Consider the following 17,688-nt stretch of genomic DNA (forward strand, 5'->3'; position numbering starts at 1 on the left):
AACTCAGCTGAAGCAAAAAGCATGTTTGACAAGGCTGAAACATGTGTTACAGAAACTTGGGACAGGATAAGAACCACTAAAAATGAGAAGGACCAAATTTGGCTGATGACAGCTGCCAAAAATACATGACAACTAGGAACAACAGAACATGTAATCAGAGAATGCTTGACCTTAGCTAAGTGGATTATTCCAACAGGTATAATTAACGGCTGCCATATGGACTGTAGATAGTTACAAATATGACAATGATTTCAGAGACATCAAAGGAATCTACTGCTGAGCAAATACCTCTCTTACCCACAGCCAAAATATTGAAATTAAACTCTCACACTCTATCTCTGCTGCAGTGCCTTAAGAATACTAATGTATTATTTACTAGGAAAAGTTTCTCATACCCTTTTCTTAAAGCAGACTTTCACATGGGGATCAGTGGAGGAAAAAAATGAGGACTTGGGGTAGTAGGAAGTCAAGAAGGGAAAGGCAGAAGTCAAGGTAGTGACAAAGCAAAGAAAGAAATGTGAACCTGAGAAAAGAAATTGCAGATTGGAAAGATAAATTTCTTATTTCATTAGGAAAAATCTCTTTGAGAGACACAGCATTGCCAAAATTGTGGAAAATGAGTTAGTCCTCCAACACAGACTAAGAGTGTGCATTAAATGTTATTTTTAATGTATTATATTAAAATACACATATTTCATAATATAAAATTTATAAAATTAGCAAATTATTATATTTACCAATACACATTGAAAAATTATTATACACTAGGGCCTATACAAAATGTGCTATTTACACTACCCCATTTAATCTTCACCAGTCCCCTAGGAGGTAGATGCATTATCATTCCCATTTGATGCCTGAGAAATCTCAGGTTTGGAGGGATTCGTATTAACATGTATGTTAAATGGCAGAACCAAGACTAAAATTCACCTCCACTTGACTTAGGAGTCTGGGGCTTAATCATTACCTGGCCAGAAATTATAATAAAAGGAACCAGATGTAGAAATATATGAACATGAGATTCAGGCCTATACAATGTCACAGGCAACAGAATGAGAAAGTAGTTTCTTATAGAACTGAGAATTTTTCTTCTAGCTTGGTGATAACAACAAAATGCTTTCGGACACCTGACTTACAACTAGAAATTTTACATTCAAAAATAAGCTATCAATATGGTCACTTAGACTCATGCCATCATAGTAAAAAGCAAATTTATAATCACTGTTAATTATAAAACTGTCACAGGTTAAACAAGACAACAACAACAGCAACAAGAATAATAAACTACTCTCCACTGGGAAAAAAAATTGACTCTTGCAGCCAATTCTAGGCTTACTTCCTTGGGGTATTGACATATTAACAATGATGGATGTTTAAGCAAAGAGCTATAAATTTGGGTGCAGGGACTCCAAACATCAACCAGAATGAAGTGAAATGATCGAATATTCTGCTTTTGCTAGATACCGTTTCATATATTCATTAAAATAGTCCATGATCTGCTCTGAAGCAATGAAGTTGTTTAAGTAAAATTGCTATGCCTGCCCTAATTCTTTCAGTTGCACCCAGCTGGAAAAATATTTTCTTATTTTATTTATTTCAGAGTATTATGGGGGTACAAACGTTTTGGTTAGTTGATATGGAAAAATAATTTTATTTGAAATTATTGATTTGGAAAAAATAATTTTATTTGAAAACTAAAGATGAATTTATTCTTCTGTGTATTTCTACAAAATAAAGGTATATTACTGTGTTTATTTTAAATGCAACCTGAAAACTCCTATTTTTTCTGCTAACAAAAATTCTTGCCACTTGACTACTTCAAAGATGAATATCTACACTTCAGTATGATGGAGATTTAAAATAACGTTCTGTCTCTAACCTTCTTGTTGACACTAACCCTGTAACATTTCTCTAAGAATCATTCTGAATTCTGATGCTGTTAAAAGTTAACATTTATTCCCTACTTTTGTCATTTCCTTCCATATGAGAGGTACTTGCGGCCTCCCAACTTGATTCAGACTATTGACTTATCAGAGTGGTGGAGTCCGGGAGGGAGTCAACTGACTCTCCTGGCTGCCAGCCTGCCTACAGCAAGGTTACTGTCTGCTTTGCTCCTCCTTGGTGAAAGTTTCATAGGTGCAGACCTATGGTTGAAGACTGACTAATTCTGAAGTGCAGCATTAACAAGCCCACTTATCTATGAGATCTGGGGCTCATTCTCTGACACAGCCTTGAAGAGTGATGCACTCAAGGAGTGGTGGGCAAAGACTGTTATGCTAGCTTGCAAGAGTGCAATGTATAGATCTCTGCCCAACACCAAATTCAGCGACACCATACTGGTTCCTTGCTTTTCACCAGGGTGGGAGCATTTACACCACGACAATCTGTCAACACTAAAAATCAGGCTCCCTTCTCCTAAAAAATCTCTTAAACATTTACCAGGACACCACTGAACAGAGGCTGCATTTTAATCTTCATCTCTCTAAATCCTGTATTTATCTCACTGATAATAAATTCAGTAAAGGAGTACCATCTACTCCACTATCCCAATCCCCCAAAATTACCAAAGGATTTCTTACTTCCTATTTCTCCCAATTGTCCAAGAAATAAAAGGTTTTAGACAGGGTATCTGTTTAGTCCTGCATATTTCAGCTTAAAAAGGTATAAATATAAAATCTTAAAATATTGTCAAAGTGTAAAGCAAAATAAAATCTACAACCACTTAAAAACTCTTCTGGAAATTGTTCATAAAATTATTTTCCATGAAATGAGTAAAACAAGAGAGAGTTAATTTTCTTTACTTCCTCTCATTCTTTCCTATAATATATTATGTACCTTTATAATTTTACTGCATAGCTTTCTTTTTCAAAAGAGGTTTGTTTACCCCTGAAAAATCTGAAGCTACAGTTTAGGCAGATTCTACAGTTTAGGCAGATTCTACCCATGGTGGTGGTATTTTGGTCACATGATCTAAATTATAAAAGTGTTTTGTTCCACCTACAGTTCTGATAGCTTCCCTGTTCAGTCTCCTACAGAGTTACAACCAGAAATTTTCATCACCTTGTTTTTAAAAAATATACAACATTTAATTAAAACAGCTGCATGGAAATAGCCACTAGTTTTGATAAGAATAAGAATATTCTATAGCAACTTTGAAAGTAAAGTTCAATAGATACAGGTAGGTACCTCTCTAATTTTACCTCTTTTTTCATCTTTCATTAAAAACATGCACCAAATCTTCATCTGTGTTCAAATGTGCTATGGTTAGTTGTATCCCCAGGGCTAATGTGAAATCACTGGAGACTCCATCATATGGTGTCTTGGGGAGAAGGCTGAGTTGGTAAAGACCCCAGGTATTATCCTAGCTTTGTCACTGAGAGACCACATAACCTTAGGCGAGTTCTGTCATTTTGCTTGGCTTGTTCTCTCATGTGTAAAATTAGTCTAAGATGTTTCTAGGCCCTTCCTGCCCTGGCATTACAGGAGTCTCTCTCTCTCGAAGGTATCAGCACTGCCTACCTCCTCTGTCTTAGCTAACAGGCACGTTAACATAACCTGCCATGCATTGTTTGAGTTAATTAAAGGGAAGTGATTACATTCTGCCTTTTAAACCTTACTGAACTCCCAGTTCTTCCTCCCTTCTCCACATGTGGTACGTAAAAGAACATGGTGCTAGGGCACAGGGCCTTATTATGCCTGTTCTCCGTGAAACCTTTGCTGTCAACATTTCTTCCTACCCTTCCCTTCGCAAATAATTAGAATGGGGTGAATTCTACTTAAAGCTTCATGCTCCCCAAAGTCTCCACCCCCCCTTTATACTCAGGCTGGGATCTTTGTTCGGTTTTCTTACAGCCCCATTGAAGAGCCGACATACTGGTTCTGGGTAACAGTATCACCTCCACATTCCTCTCCACCCTGCACCCTGCACACAGTTCTACTCCTTCCCTCAACAAGCTGGGGAGAAACAGCTGGGGACAGTCATTTAGTGATAGGCTGCATTAATTAAAGTGATCGTATTTTTTTTACACAGAACACTGAGAACCAAATTTAAACATGGGTGTTAGCATAAAATGAAACTTATGTCAGTACTATCTGCCTCGTCTCAGTCAGCCCTCCATGGGTCATCATGGACTTTTTAGAATGACCAGGTCTCTAGGTTGGAGGGCCCCTGGGTGTCATCTGGTCCAACTACCCATCCGATTCATAAATTTCCTCCACAACACCCCTTCCAAAGGGCCCTTCAGCTTCTGTTTGTCCACACCAAGCTGCTGGAAACTCACCACTAGAGTAAGATACTGCCTTGGGACCACCAAGACTTTCCTGTACTCAACTGCTATTAGCACATCTTGGATTTAGACAATGTTAGTGTATCTTGACATCTGGTTCTCATCCCAATTCAACAGATGGGGGAAATGGTCACAAAGAGGCTAAGTAACTTGCCTGAGGACTCAAATAGCATCAGACCTGGGATCTGAACAAAGACCCACCCTTAAGTCCAGAGGCTATACTGTCTCCAGCTTTATAATGAGTACCTGAAATGTCCCTGTGATTTGATTTATATTAAGCCACTTTAAATATTCGTATAATTCTTTTCGTCTCTACCTGCCAAGTCATCTCTCTATATTATTATTTTCCACTAACTCTCCAATGTTGGTTGCTACTGACTTCAGAAAGAAACCCACTCCTGCTCCCTTGGCCCCTGTATTTGGAATGTCCACCTTCATTTCCCTTCTAATCTTACTCATCCTTCAAGGCCTGGATTAACTTCACGATTTCCAGCGACTCCTCCCAGCTACTTCAACAAAAAAGGAGTCTCTCTTCTCTAATCTCCTTTGCCTACAGAAACAAAGGGCTCACTCACTTTTGCTAAATATATATTATTGATGTCTGGATCCTACAAAGTAACTGATACCTTAAGTTTTTATTAGTGTCCCACCAGGTCCATAGTGGGAGTTAAAGTCTTGAATAATTTCAGAAGATGACCCTAAATACCTTAAAGACTCTCCTCCCTTATTTCCTTTGAAAATGCTTGGGGTGACAGATGCACCAATAACCTCACTTGTAAGCTGGAATAAATAAATTATTCCAAAACTCACCCGACTAATGCTGACGTTTCCTTCTCTACGTGAAAGCATGGCTTGTAACAGCTCAGTGGCTTAGCAGGTGCATTTCTGCATGCCGGCCACCAGAGGGCCTGCTTTCCTTTCTTTTCAAAGGTATTCAGTGTCTGAAACAGAGGCTTTGCAAACCTGGAAGATAGTACTTTTGACAAAGCTTCTTTGGTGACACTCCTTCATCCATGCCACCCATGCCATAATACGGAACGCCCAACATCATCCTAGCCTCTAGATAAGAGAAGATGATCTTTGAGCACCCTCCAACCTTACATCTGTTCATCAAACAGAATTGCAGGGGCAAGAAAGGACGGGAGTACAGGGGACCAGGGGATGGAGAGGGGGGCATAAATGAGCAAAATACAACAAAGCCCCCATCTGCCCCCTCCACATTCAGTGTAACACCTTCGTATTGCAGTGGGACTGAGCCTTAGGTAACCCTTTCGATGCCTTCCCTCCTCCTCGGATTCTAGGCAGATCAGTTCCCAGCCAGAGAGGCCGGGGGTGGAATTCTATTAATATCCCTTATTCACTGCAATGCCCCAAATATCTTGAGAACCAGATTTCCTTTCCCATGTGAAAAGGGAGCCTAACTTAGTTCTTTCCTAAATCCTCTGACAGTTTTACAAGAAGGGTGGTGAGTGACCTTTCTTTCCTTGACAAAAGTGTATATAGATGTGCCTATTCATAGGAATCTGACAGAGCTCACACACACCTGGTTCTCCAAAATGTAGTTTCACTCTAACCACATTCCACTGACATTTATAGAATATGATTATTTTTGATAGTGGGGAACAAAGGGGGAAGGGTGATGAGACTTGTAAAAGCACAAGCTTTTATCCAAAATTTCCCCACTGAAAGGTGAATCCTATTTTCAGGATGGATGAGCAGTACCCAAATGATGTAGAACATCATTCTCTTCTCTTTTCCTGGGAAGAGATGGCTTTGCCTTTCCCTTGGGAGCCTCATGTCTGCCCCTCCATGCTCTCATTTTACAAGACGTTCCCCTTCTCCCAGAGCTGCTGATGCTCGTGTCCAGACAGCTACACAAAGCTAATGATTCTTTGAGGAATGACAAAGTGCTTTTTGAACAGTACACAGGCCTGCTCTCTTAAGTGCTGGGGAAAGGCCATCAAATTCTGGGTGAGATGCAATTCCAGTCAAATTTGACATGTTGAAAGTTAATGACTTTATTATGCTTCATGGTTTATAATTCAGTCATAAGCCGTGGCAGGTTGGGCACATTTTTTCAGACAGTTAAGAATTAGGAAGACTAAAGCCTGTCAGCTTTACCAGATGGTCATTAACTGGAAATGTGTTGTTTAAGCAAGATACACTCAGCAGGGGGGAAGGCTCTCTCCTACAGAGTTTCATGCCCATAAACCTCTTCATACCTACCTTTTTAGGTAGAGGTAAGAGCTGCAGAGAAGGAAGGCGTGCTGAAAGAAAAAGATTACCTTACCTATTTTCCAGCTCCACCATGATGAGGGGCAACACGTGCACTGTGTGGATTAACTTACAACATCAGAAATAAGTCACCAGCTATCAACAGCACATAAATTCAAGCCCACATGCAATAGTCTTCACAACATGCTATGAGCTCGAGACCCAAATGGTGAGAAGGAAGTAGGCCCAGTATTTCATTGAGGCATAACTGAGAAAGTAGGGATTAAGCAAGGACAGAAATTGTGGAGAGAAGGTACAGAAGGAAACCACAGAGGTCTGAGAGTGGCAAGGGAGCCTTTGAGAATTAACTGAATTCATTTTCTCCACATCCACTGACCACAAGTGGTTTCATTGTCATTGGAGTATGTTCGAGGGGCCTTGTCCAGGACCTGACATTACTTCAGAGGGGCTAGGAATCTCAACGCTGTGTTTAACGACACACCAAGGAACCCAGGTTAGGGGATAGGTAAGATAAATGAATTTATGGAAGGATTGCATCTTATAACCACCTGTTTATGAGCAAAACCCAATCATAAAAGCAGCTGTAAGCAGAAAACAAAGAAACATCATTTTGTCCTTTTGACATACACAATGGTATTTAAATCCCATAACAGTAGCAAAGATTGTAAAGAACTGATTGTAATTGTCATAATTAACCGTATGCACTTCTCCACTACATTATATAAGCTTTGCAACTGGCAGGCCTGATCAGGTATAAAAGAAAACAGAGCTTTTGGAATCCCAGAAGACAGAGGAAATGACCCTTATCTGATTCCTCTCATTGTAAATTACTGTGGGCAGAGGCAAGATAATTCCTCAGCCGTTTCAAATATGGAGAACATTCATAGAGACAGCACAATTGGCATCTAAAATCATATTAGCTTTGGTGGTTTTTTTTTTTTTTTTGCCATTTTGGATGTGGCTTGGAAGGGGGGTGCTATAAAAGAATGGAAATGATGAGCGGATGGGATGTTTACGAGTACTGAAGCAGATGTTCTTGAAGTCATTTCTTGGAAGATGCAGAATGGCTGTATGAAAGAAAGCAGACACTTCTTAAAGAAATAAACTTACTTGGAAACTCTGAAGATCTCTAAAGTGTTGGTTGAGTAAAAACAAAAATCTCAGTTACTTACACACACACACACCCTGACATGCTTATACTCTCCTGGAATATCTAAGCTTAACATCTTCATTATTTTTCTTTTAACAACCCAAAGTAACTAAAAAACATATAAAGATATGAAAATAATAAGACGTTTTGTCTTTAGATTAGAGAGAAAGGGAGATAGGCAGAGTAATTATAAAATCCAGCTAAAGACCGTGAGATCTTGCATAAAGAGCTGATATTCCTAAGCCCGTAAGTCCATGGCATGTTAGAGTTGGAAGATACCTGGACAGCAACAGGACCCAATACTGTACCTCTCGACTATTCTAACTGCCATCTACACATCAACTTTGCTACAGTTCATTGAATGCAAAAACAATGTATATTCAAGGTCAACATTCTTTTTATAAGCAGGAAGAGGGAGCAGAAGCCAGTGGGGGCAAAAGTATATAAGTGGGAATAAGTGAGAATTAAACAAGAACATATGAAAAGATATTATGTGCAAGAATTAAGAGTATTATATAAGAGCTTACAGAGGGATACACTAAAAGGTTATGTTTTTAAAAATGCCTTGACTTTACTTTTGTTATACATATCTGTGGATGTTGGCAACATTTCTGCAGGCATGTCTCAATTCAGAAAGACAGTTATTTCAAATCACAAAAAAAATCTCTATAAAATCAACACTATGTGTTAACGCAAAACTTGGATATCATATTTGTAGTAATATTTTTCGACGACTGTTTTGACTTCCAGATATAGAAAGTACAATTTAATTCGGAAAGAGCCTGGAATAGAAATCCCTAAGTGAATGACTCAAACAAGAGTTCTTTAAAATGTGGATGATAAATTCTATACTGTCCTTCTTATTTTAACTGAGCCAAAGAAGATTGTTGCAACCTATTTTTTTCAGGCCTGTGACATCATCAAAGACATCACTGGTTCATTACTCAAATTATTACTAGTTATTATTTAAAGGATTTGACATCACATAGTAATATGTTACAAAATATGCCAGTGGGTATGAAGTAGCAGAAAAAAGACAGAAATAAATGTTTATTTAATGAGGCGTTGCCAACATATAACAGTTATCTGAATATAAAACCATTTTATGGCCACTCTATGTATAGTGAGGAACTAAATATAAAATCATTTTGTGGTTGCTCAAGAATATTTTTTCAGCCAAACCATCAAACTTTAACAAATTCTTGACCAAATATAGGCCAACCTTACACTTCTCTTTAAAGTAAAGTTGTTTAAAATATGTTCCACCCTCTTAGTGCCTGGAACTATGGCAACTCATTGTGCTAAGAACTGGGTTAGATAACGTTCTATATATATTTTATATACACATATTAAATACATATAAAATAAAATATATATAAAATACATATACACATACACACACATATATATTTACCTCTTTTATTTCTTATTATAACTTTGTAAATTGGGATTATTCTCATTTTACAGATGAGAAATCTAAACTTAAGAGAAATGAGATAACTTGCCTGATCATGGAAAAAGAGCCAAAGAACAAGGACTCGATTCAGGCATAGTGGGTTGAATGGCAGCCCCTGCAACGATATCCATGTCCTAATCCTCAGAACCTATAAATATTGCCTCATATGGCAAAAAGAGTGACTATCACCTTACAAGACAAAAGATGTGATTAAGTGTTTTGAGAGTTCATCCTGGATTAGCCAAGTGGGCCTTACACGTGATCACACATATCTTTGCAAGTTAGACACGGAGAGGAGCAGACGCACCTGGGGGAGAAGGCCAGGTGAAGATGGAGGCAGAGACTGGAGTGAGGCAGCAACAAGCCAAGCAGTGCTGACAGCCACCAGAAGCTGGAAGAGACAAGGAACAAAATCTCCCCTAGAGCCTCTGGAGGAAGTGCAACTTCACTAGCACCTCAGCTGTAGACCTCCACTCTCCAGAATTTCGAGAGAATCTATGTTGCCATAAGCCACAAAATTGGTGGCAATTTGCATGGCAGCCACAGGAAGCAGGTGCACCAGGTCTTTGGACACCTTTCTGAAACACCATTCAAGTTTCCTGACATCAGAATGCCGGGCTGCAGACCTCAGAACACGGTGCTCTGGACATTCCTCAGGTCAACACAGACTTGGAGTCAGCCAAAGCAGACTTAAAATCTAGGTTCCTCAGCCTCTGTAGGAATTACTATTCTTCATATGTAATTCAAAATATTTCCACTGATACTAAAGCAAACCCATAAGAGCACAAACTCTCAGTTTCACCAAGTGCCTCCCCCTTCTTTATTGAGGGAAATGGGATCACCCAAGAAAAGGATGGAAATAAATGAAATGTTCTCTTGCTGCTCTCAGTTGAGTCTACTCTGACATAAAGAAGCCAATTCTACCACTGATCTTATTACACAGCAGGTATTAAACTTGTAGAAGTGAGGGTGGATTTGGCCAAAGAGATTTTAAGATTCTTTATAGCTGAAAGATTGTAAGATTATTTCTAGCTCTAAGGGTCTCTATAATTTTGTTTCTCAACAAATATGTGTTGAATGAATAAAGGAATAAATCAATGAATAAAAATGTTGCTATGCATGGAGCCAAAATAATCAAGCCCCATTGTATTACAATAACAAGTGTTTAAGCTAAAAAGAATGAATGTCTTACCAAAATATCATTCTCTAGGGCAATAACCTGAACAGATTATAAATGAATAGATTAAAGGAAATAAATATCTAGATCTATGGTAATGATACAATCAAACCCCCTGGGATGAATTCTTATAGGAAAAACAAGAGATTTTAGGTATAATTCAGTGTAAAAGAGCAACTTGAAATGTAAAATTTGAAGGAATATTTGGATTCTCAAGACAAAAGATCAAGAGATTATTGTTGTTGTTACTGTTGTACTTTCTTAGTGTCAGGCAGCATTCTAAGTACTTTGCAGCATGAAATTATCCCATCCTTACCTCAACCCTAAGAGGTAGGAGCTATCATTATGCTCATTTTACAGGCAAGAAACAGGTCATAAAACTCATTAAAGCCACAAAGTCAGGGGGTATTAGAGTCACTAAGAGGCAGAGCAGCTAGCACAAAACTAACTGTCAAAACATTGGTGAGAGAGAGAAGCAGGGTGGAGGAATTGATGAAGAACTAGAACTCTGAATATGAAATCCCCCAGCACGATAATTTATTTTCCCATTTTAAAATATGTTCTTGCAAGTAGTACACATCAGGCATTTTGCTAGACACTGGAGAGAGAACAGAGAACAAAATAATGAATTAGTAAGATGTTCTAGAGCAAAAGGGAGAGACTTCATTCACATATGAGAGAAAACTAAAACAGAATTTAAAACCTGATTCAGGGAAACATACTTACGAGTGAATTTGGGAAAAAGGATTCTTAAAGAAACCCTTTACCTGAAAGCCTTTTCTAACGGTATCTTAGTGAGCATGGTCACAAAATGTTCCAAGCCCTTGTCATCCAAGATGGTGCCAGAAAGACATGAAAGACCCTGTGAAGCCAACTCCTAAGGAGCCCCGGGAACCTGGGTGAAGGAAAGGGTTATTCACCAACAATATAAACAAAAGGCAAAGCAGAAAACAGCAGGAGGATGGCCTACAAAAAGGAAAATAATCCATTTGGTTCTAAATACCAACAAAGCAAGAGATGATTTCTATCAAAGCAGAGATGTTTCCTCGTGATTCTCAGTGACCAGGTCAGAAATCACTCCAGTTGGTTCGTCTCTGCTCATTGTAAAAGGTGGGTTCACATTGAGTGACTGGCAACTCTGGAAGGCAACATCCAGATGGTGACAGCCCCTCCAGCCTCAGTTCCTGAATAATCAGGACACAAAGCAGAACACCCTGCCAGCCTGTGATGGGTATAAAGTATGGAGTGAGAAATGAACTCCACTGTGTTAAGATCCTGAGGTATAGAGTTTGTTTGTTACCACAGCACAACCTGCCTTATCTTGACTAATACAACAGCATCGCTGTTTGTTTGGACTTTTAACTTGTAAGTAACATAAATGTCTTCAGTCCATTTATACATTGGTCCAATCTCTTGTTTTCATTCTTGTTACCTGTGTGCTCTCTTCAAATGTTTATAAATCAAGTCTGTCTCATAGATTGAAATTCCCACAGGGAAAAAAACTGTGACTTTTTAATTCTCTTCATATAACAGAACCTCAAACAAAACTAAAATGGGATTTGGCATTTAATAAATGCCTCTTTGACAATGGCAATGACAGTGATGATCACAAAACCATCTTCATGATAATCCCTTTGTGTCCATTCCCACTTACTTCTCTCTTAGAAGACAGATAGATATTTTGAAAACAACTGTCACTAAAGAAGGCATGTAGGTAGGCACTTTGCTCTCTGCTTCAAACCTCTTCTGAGAAAAGAAAAACAAATCTGTAAAGCTGATATTCCTGGGCCTTGCATTAATGCTCCAGAATAAGTAACAAAAACTCAAATGTGTTCATGTTCTATAAAGGAAGCATAAAAACAATTAGTCTTTATACAAGTTTTCCTTTTTGGAGCAGTGATGCGTAAAACCACTTAGAGACTATTTGCACAACTCAGAAAGAAGCAGGAGCTAGCTGCGTAGTGTTTATGCATCCAGATGTAGTGGGCTGTCTTTATTCTTGCTGAACCCTCCAGCAGCCTAAGCCATAAGACCTATTTGCTTCAGCTAGGGAAATTAGTGGCCAGAGAGACAAGGCTGGTCAGCATGCCTTGGGCAAGGTACAGGGGAGGAGGAGGAAGGGGGCAGGGAGGACAGTGAACATGCAGGTGAGTAAGGCAACAGGTGTACCTTTTTCATGTGCATCCCTTTGCACACTCATAGAGTGGTCTGCAGAGCCAGCCCTGAGAGGGTGTGCAGCCCATCCCAGGACCCACTCCACATCCACTCCAGATGGTGCTGTGACCAGTGAGAAGAGCTCAGGTGAATTGCATGGACAGACGAGATGCATGAAAGGTAAAAAGATTGAAGTGCTTGGGCAGATCAGCACCGAGGCCACAGCTAGAAACGTGAAGGAGGGTTACTGAGCAGGGAAGCAGCCTTTCTCCCCCAACAGTGATTTACCCACCAAGCTCACTCTGGCAGTGATAATTCCTCTATCCTCCCCAAACAAAGAATAAAAGACTATACATCTTGCACCAGAATAAAAGACTGAAATCTTGCACCAGAGCTATTTAGCTACAGACGCTTCTGGAGAGAGAAAGAAACTATGACAGTAACAACGAAATCCTCACAAATGAGCAAAGGTGAAATTGTGAATTAAGGAAGGACTCAGCACTGAATGAGTTTAATCTGCATGCTTAAGAACATGAGCTTTGGAATGGGGTTGACCTTTGATTCAAGTTCATTTTCTGCCATTTACTAAATGTGTGCTGTTGGTTGAATCACTTAATCTCTGTGTGTCTCAATTTACATGTCTGTAAAATGGAAAGAATGGTACCACTGTCTCAAGGTAACTTTGAGAATTAAATAAAATAATGCATGTGACGGCGTTTGCCAAAAGTCTGGTAGACAGCAAGTGCTCAATAAATGGCAGCTATTAGTAATATAATGATTTAACATTTATGATCTCAATACCATATTATATATATAGTTATCAGGCATATCTATGCATTCATATTCTCTTAGACAATAAAGAAGTCTATAAGAATTCAAGTTATAAGAATGGAGTAATATTTTTAAGTGAGGATGTTAGCCTATAAAATTAATCTTATCTTAGATTTGAAAGCATAGCATGGTTTAAGGTAGACTTCCTAAAGATCTGCTAAAATAGCGAAGCACTTTAAAGATTTTTAATGGAATAAAATTTGCTAGGGAAAGATAAGAAAGTTAAAGACTTGGTAATAAAACCTCTATTATATACCCTAGACAGTAGAGCTAAAAGGGGAAAAAAGTGATTGTACTAGTCCTGCTTTATTCTCCTTGGTAATCACTTTATATCTGACATCTAATATCAAAAATCTAATCTATATCAGTAATATTTCATCTATAGCTAAAATTCTTCTTTGTCTAATATCGTACAATGAAACAGTATTAGCTTTCCTTGAGTTTCTAATACAGACACTCATCCTTAAGTTTCAAGAAATCGATGTGAAACTATGCTACCTAATCCAACATAAGTCTAAAAATTATAAAGGCAAGGTTTTGCATCTATATAAATATCTGTTTTCTGGGTACTATTTTGTGGTATAATAACATGCAAAAGTGGATTTTCACTAATGATGGAAACGCAAATAACTGATGTGTTTCAATACAAGAGCAAATGAAGAACAAACTTTTAGAAGGGACCAAAGCCAGAGAGTAGAGAAACCCATAGGATGGCTTCTACTTCAGTTCTAGAGCTGGCAGGGAGAGAAACTTCAGTGTGAGGTGGGCAAAAACCACCAAGAGGTGTTCCTCAAAGGACACTTGGCTTTTTCTAAGGGAGTCAGAGAAAAGTCCTAGATGGGAGTATTCCCCACTCACGTAGAAAACATTCTCGAAGAAGAAAAAAAAAAAACCCCACAAAAACAGAGAAACAAAAGACTAGAGCAAAGTATTTTCAGGTTTCCTTCCATAAACTTGTGCGACAACTGCCAGGAATACTCAAAAGGCCCAAAGTGGCCATTATTCACAGCTGGATCCAACATTAAATCCCCAAATTAATACACATTTTACAGCCAACAAAGAAGGCCTTAGACATGAGTGGAGAGAGGTTTGTTTACATTTTAATAGGAACTTGGCTGCTATTTCTAACCCAAAGGTAATTTGCTTCTGGACTAAAAGAGAGACATTAGAATTAAGGGCAGAAAAATGCTGTAATTCTAAATAAACCATTGCAGATGAAGCATTCTAAATAGAGGCTGATAGAAGGGCATTCAGACTCTCTGCATTCACGCTGTAGTCTCTCACACTAATGCCAAACCACCCCCAGGAAAAAGTTGTCTAGTTAGGAATGGGGTGGACAGTAGGTGGCGATGTAGGTCAACAAGTGAACTTGAACATGGCCTTCACAGACACAGCCTTCAGAAGAGGGAACAAGGACTACACACACCTGGTGGCCACTCTAGGGTGGCATGCAAAGGAAAGGAAGCATAGATCTTGCCTGGCTGGCAGCAAGGAAACAACTGGCCCTGACACACCGGAGGGCTCAGCACGAGCCTGGTCCAGCCATAGCCTACTTCTCCTTGCTTACGTCAATGCTGAAAGTCTTTCCACTAATGTAAATTGTCCCATTTACACCTCAACATGGATTATACATAAACGTAATCGTGCAACAGATTAAAACAAAATGGAACAAAAATACAAGTCATGAAATAAACTAACACTAGGGCCCACTAAACTATCATGGAGGACATAGATTATGCTGTTGTGTTCTCCCTCAGGTTCCTCTCTTCCTGGGGGTTCCAAATAATAGCATTCCATTGTTAAAAAAAAAAAAAAGTTATTACTAAAAAGACTAAGGTTTCTCAAGTTGTGGTCCCCATACAACCTACATCAGAATTACTGCACATGCTTATTAAAATGCATATTCTCAGTCCCAACTCAACCTGCTGCATCAGATGTTCTGAGTGCAAAGCTGAGCAAACTGCTGTTTAGCCAGCAGTAAAATTGCTCTTCATATTTTGGACTTCATTAAAGAGCCTAGAAAGAATGAGGTGAAAGATTTTTGAATAACATTTATGGTCATGGCAGCATGTCAGAAGCTGGGATTTACAAGAAGGTGGATTTTCTGTCTCCTCTTTCCCCACCATGACAGATAATAGAATAAGCAACATTCTCTTTCCTTTTGTCTTTTATTTTGCGTCTTGACTATTTCCTAAGATTCTCTGATCTGGAAAATTTAAACATCTTAACTTTTCTGAGTGCATACAATTTTAGTACTTAGAGCTCCGGAGTGAGGTAGACATATTAGAAGAGATTTTAAAAATTGATTCAGTGTGTATTGTGTGTCAGAGTAAGACCACAACCATGACAAATTATGGGGGCACCCTCACAGTTTTATAGGGGGCAATCAGGATGCCAAAAAGCCCTATAATTAGAGGCATAGTGGCTGAAAGGAGTCTTGATTACAAAATTCTGAGAGCCAGTACAAGATAATTTCTTTCTGAGAGGGGGTCTCCTCACTAGATGAGATCAAGATGAGAAACACCGCATTTTCTACATGAGACAAGCTTAACATAGTTATCAAAGTTGTATTTATTTATGTTACATTTTTAGACCCATCAACTTTGCAGAACTGCCTTGGTAAATGAAGGTCTTGGATAAGACCAAAGTATTATAAAGTTGGAAACTCTGTCTGCCTAAGTATCCTAACAGAATGTACAGTAGAAACAAAACCCTATGTATACAATAAACTGTGGCAACAACAACAGTAACACAATAGCAGACAGATATACAGGGGGTGAAAAATATAACCATTTCTCTTCACTTAACCCGCCCCTTCATTTAAAAACAAAAAAAGATAGGGAAAATAAGAAAGCTGAATGCCAAGTGCCCAGACCATAGTTTAAAAAGAACAGAGTTTAAAATGCCCCACCAACATAGGGGGTCCTAAAAGGCTCTGACAAATCTCATTTCCCTGTGTGGGAGCCTGCCTTGCCCCAAACCTATTGCTTCCAATTTTTTTCCGGAGGTGTAGCCAGCCCACTGCCTCCGCCACCAGCTACCGCCAACTGCAGGAGCAGCTGGTCGAATACATTTCAGCAGAGAATCTCAGTGAAGTGCGTAAATCCCATACCGGGTGGCTGCAGGCAGAGCTATCATCAGCCCGGCTGAGCTATTTTGGGAAGCATCAAAACCGATTGTCCACCCCCGCTATTCTCTACAACTGCTCTCCTATCCCAGTTCTGTCTCCCCCAACCTGAGATGCCCGCCCAAGATTGACTGATCAATAATATGATACAAAGCAGACAGCTGAAGGGAACTGGTAAACAAGCGACATAAGTAGATAGATTTAAGAGGGATACACAGTACAGAGAATGTGATCGAGGCTGGGGCATCTTTAGACAGACAGCCTGAATAAGAAAGAATCCAGGCACCACAGATGGACTGGGGGTGGGCTAGGAAGAGGGAGGGAGAGGGAGAGGAGCCTGCAACACAAAAGGTTTCTCAAGGCGCATCCTGCCTCTTTCTCCCCCCACCACATGCTGTAGGTGGGTTCCTGATTTAGCAGGGTAGCATAAAAACGCTTCATGCACAACTTGCTCCTAAACCTCCCAAAGCCTTGCCGCTTTCCACACTGTGTAGTGTGTGCTGGTAGAGGCAGCAGTGGCTAGACAGTTCAGGTTATTAGCGAGAAAGAAGAGAAAATTCAGCAACAGAGTTCAGGTGACCCAAGTATATTGGTCCTCCTTGTACCTGAGAAATGAGAAAGGAGGCTTTGCTTGTCTTAGTGGAATGTTTAGACAGGAACCTCCTCACCACGACCTGGACACAGGGCTTAGAGAGCAACATTGCAAGGGCCAGGCAGGCCCCCCACTCACAGGCAAGCTGCCCCCAGATTCCCAGGAGTTGGAACTAACTAACAACCCTGCTGAGTTTTCCCAAGATAATGGAACCTTTGGCTTTAGATTTTTAGTCTGGTTTTCCACTCCTCCCACTGTCTGCATTCCTTCTTCCCAATCTCTTAATACTGGTGGGGAAGTAGAACAGCTTGTCTGGAAGGCAGAGGGGCCTGAATCCAGGTGAGCAATTTAAACCCCTTCCATCTTTCCACTTTGTTCCTGCCTGCCTGCCTTTGAAAAAGTTATTCAACCTCTCTTGCTGGAGGAAGCTTGGGAATATGCAAATTGAATCACATTACTCATCTACTTAAAACATGCCTTCATGCTTCCTGTTGCTCTTAGAATAAGATCCAAACTCCTTGCCTTGGCCAGAAAAACTTTGCCTGGCCCCTTGTCTCTTTCTTACCACCACCCTCCTCTCTCGCCCTGGCTCACTCACCAGCCATACCTACTCTTTCTGTCCTGCAAACACACACTCTGTCCCCACCTTCACATTGGCACCTGTTACCTAACCTTACCTT

General features: G+C 39.6%; 1 protein-coding gene across 5 annotated transcripts in view; it reads right to left on the reverse strand.

The window, feature by feature from the left end:
* The window catches only part of NRXN3 (neurexin 3), a 1,488,306-nt gene that overhangs the window by 907,148 nt on the left and 563,470 nt on the right, over positions 1-17,688 (reverse strand). The window lies entirely within an intron of this gene.

Source organism: Lemur catta, chromosome 1, assembly GCF_020740605.2.
Source record: "Lemur catta isolate mLemCat1 chromosome 1, mLemCat1.pri, whole genome shotgun sequence".
NCBI lineage: Eukaryota > Metazoa > Chordata > Mammalia > Primates > Lemuridae > Lemur > Lemur catta.